The sequence below is a fragment of the Lepisosteus platostomus genome, chromosome 15 (assembly GCF_059453375.1).
Source record: "Lepisosteus platostomus isolate fLepPlt1 chromosome 15, fLepPlt1.hap1, whole genome shotgun sequence".
Classification (NCBI taxonomy): domain Eukaryota; kingdom Metazoa; phylum Chordata; class Actinopteri; order Semionotiformes; family Lepisosteidae; genus Lepisosteus; species Lepisosteus platostomus.
The window spans coordinates 6,942,853-6,945,987 of record NC_142625.1 but is presented as its reverse complement, the minus strand read 5'-3'; the positions used below and the strand labels follow the sequence as shown (position 1 = coordinate 6,945,987).

Here is a 3,135-nt window from a genome sequence, read left to right as displayed (position 1 = left end):
GGCGACGGTGTCCCCGGCGTGGTATTCCGACCACGAGCGCTTGACGGTGGTGGCTAACACCAGCCTGCCGGCATTCGGTCGTGGGTACTGGAAGCTGAACCGGGAGATACTGGAGGAAGACGACTTCAGGGCACTGTTCCGGAAAGACTACGCGAGCTGGGTTGATCTGAGAGACGGCTACAGCTCCGTGGTGGAATGGTGGGAGTCGGTGAAGGACAGGACCCGAACCATGGCGCAGACGTACTGCAGACGGAAGGCGGCCAGGGAGAGGAAGGAAGCTGCACGACTCCAGAGGCAACTCGAGGAGGAGTACAGCTCGGCTAACGGGGGAGGAGCCTTCAATTCAGCCCGGGCACGGGACCTGAAGGAGAGGCTCCGCAAACTGCACACCGAGAAAGCCAAGGCTTTTCTGGTCAAGGCACAAAGGGAGCATTATGAAAATAATGAAACCTGTTCCTCCTATTTCTTCAACCAGGTCCGGGGAGCCCAGAAAAAGAGGGTGATCCGCAGCCTGAGACGGGGAGATGGAGAGGAAGTGCTGGACGAGAGCGACAAAGTAGAAGCGGCCACCGCTTTCTACACGGAGCTCTTTTCAGAAAAGCAGACGGAGGTGGAGGCAGGCGATGCTTTTCTGGAGGGGCTGAAGGCACGAGTACCAGAGGAGGTGAGGGAGGACTTGGAGGGTCCGATCACGGTCGAGGAGCTGAAGGCGGCGCTCTTGTCCATGGAGAATGGCAAGGTGCCAGGGCCGGACAGACTCCCCAAGGAATTCTACACCTGCTTCTGGGACACCCTGGCGGCAGATCTGGTGGAAGTGGTGCAGGAGATCTTCTGCCGGGGGAAACTCGGAGACACCATGAGGGAGGGCGTCGTCTCCCTGCTCTTCAAAAACTGGAGGCCAATCACAATGCTCTGCGTGGACGTAAAGATCCTGTCCAAGCTCCTGACCGGCAGACTGAGAACCGCCCTCCCCCACATCATCCACAGCGACCAGACGTGTGGGGTGGATGGGCGATCCGTCAGCTGGAACCTCCAGCTGACCAGAGACGCCATCGCCTGGGCCGAGGACCGGAACGTGCCCATGATGGTGGTCAGCCTGGACCAGGAGAAAGCCTTCGACAGAGTGAACCACAGCTATCTGTTCAGGGTGCTTTAACACTTCGGTTTCGGAGAGAGTTTCAGCCGCGGGATTCAGATTCTGTACTCTGACGTGGGCAGCAGAGTGAACGTGAACGGAAACCTGGGGTATTTCATTCCTCAGGAATCCGGAGTACGACAGGGCTGCCCCCTTTCATCCCTTCTCTATGTTCTCTTCACAGAGCCCTTAGCAGAGGCGGTGAGACGGGACCCCGTCATCGACGGCCTGGAGATACCGGGAGGTGCGGGGGAAACCCTGAAGATCTCCCAGTACGCCGACGACACGACGCTGTTCCTGAGGTCGGACAGGGGGTTGAGGAGGGCCCTGCAGGTCATGGAGCAATACTCCAGAGCCTCGGGGTCGAAGCTCAACCGCCGAAAGAGCAAACTGAAGTTCTTCGGACCCTGGAAGCACAGGACGACGGCGCCGGAGGGTCTCGAGCTCTGCACGGAGCCCCTCAGAATACTGGGGGTTTCCTTCCAGAGCCGGGACAACGAGACCAACAACTGGACTGAGAGGATCGCCAAGGTGAACGCGAAGCTGGGTCTGTGGAAAACGCGGTCACTGTCGTACACAGGGAAAGTGATGGTGTTGAAAGCAGACGTCCTGCCGGCTTTGGTTTACCTGGCGGTGGTGTACCCGCTGCCGGCCAGACTCAGACGAGCGCTGCAAGGGATGATCTTCGGCTTCGTCTGGGGCGGCAGGTACGAGTACATCACGAGAAACCGGATGTGTCAGCCGGTCGAGGAAGGAGGTCGGGATGTCCCACATTTCCCCCTGAAACTCGACTGCATCTTTTACTGCAACCTCTGCCGGGCGCTGCGGGAGCCCATGGGCCACAAGTACCAGTACTTTGTCAGGCTGTGGCTCTCCGTCCCGATGAGGCACTTGGTCCAGTGGTCAAACTCTGCCCAAGGCAGAGAGGCGACCGAAGTTCTACACCCACGCTGTCAAGTGGAGCAGGAGGTACGAGGCTCAGTTACCAGTACATTCTGCTGGGGCTGGCACCTACCGGACTGGACAGGGGGACGCAGTTCCTGATGTGGCTGCTGCTGTCCCTCACAAAAAAAGGCCTGTGGGACGCGAGGAACAATCTCATCCGGCACAACATCGAGTGGGGAGCGAGGGAGCTGGAGGAGAGGATCCTGGCGGACCTCAGGAGGAGGATGAAGCGCGACGTTGCTAAATGGGGTTTCCCCACGGCAAAAGAGCGCTGGAAAGGCCTATGGACTCTGTACAGGGATTAATGGTTTACAGCAAGCGGTAGGGTTTGGAGGGACTCTCATAATAGCGCAAATCCGCCCACCCTTGCAAGGATTGATAACGGACAATCACCGCCGTTCCGCCGTTGTTTTAATTATGTGGAGTGATAATGTTTGAGATGTTTTCCTTTTGAGATGTGTTTTTTCAGAATAAAAGTATATTTTATAAGAAAAAAAAATCTGTTCTTATCAGTTTAATATCTGATACGTCTCCCATCGGGGGACAACATATTAAACAGATTTCTGGAACAGGGAGCTGGATCAGGAGCTTGCTCCGTCCTCTCCACGCATCGGCCCGGTATTGCAGCGCCTCCGGGAGCGGTGCACCACCTTCTCTCAGCGGTGAAAAGCTACAGACGTAGCTAGCTAGCGAGCAAGCAAGCGAGGTGGACTGGAGCTCCTTCTTCTCGGGTCTCGTCTCGTCTCTCGTCCATCTGTGTGTCTCTGTGTCTGTCTCGCTCTCCCCCTCCCCGTCTCCATCTCCGTTCCCGTGCTCCCTTTGTGCACTTTCCCGCGTCTCGACTCTCTGGGCAAGCAGGCCGGCCCCCCTTTCGACAGCCGGGCGTTTTCCCTCCAAAAAACTTAGTATATCCACCTTTCTTTCTTTTTTTTCGGCAGGCAGGCGTGCATGTGTCCCCGTCCCTCCCTCCCGAGAGAGAGCTGCCCCTTGCCTCTGCCCGCAGGTGCTGGCGCTCGGCTTTCGCTTGCAGCCGGTTGGGCGCAGCTGCTGCCGGT

General features: G+C 57.7%; 1 pseudogene; it reads left to right on the top strand.

Annotated features, from left to right (window-relative positions):
- The first annotated feature begins 2,558 nt into the window (after positions 1-2,558).
- LOC148647804 (U2 spliceosomal RNA) lies at positions 2,559-2,732 on the top strand (annotated as a pseudogene).
- Positions 2,733-3,135: the final 403 nt, after the last annotated feature.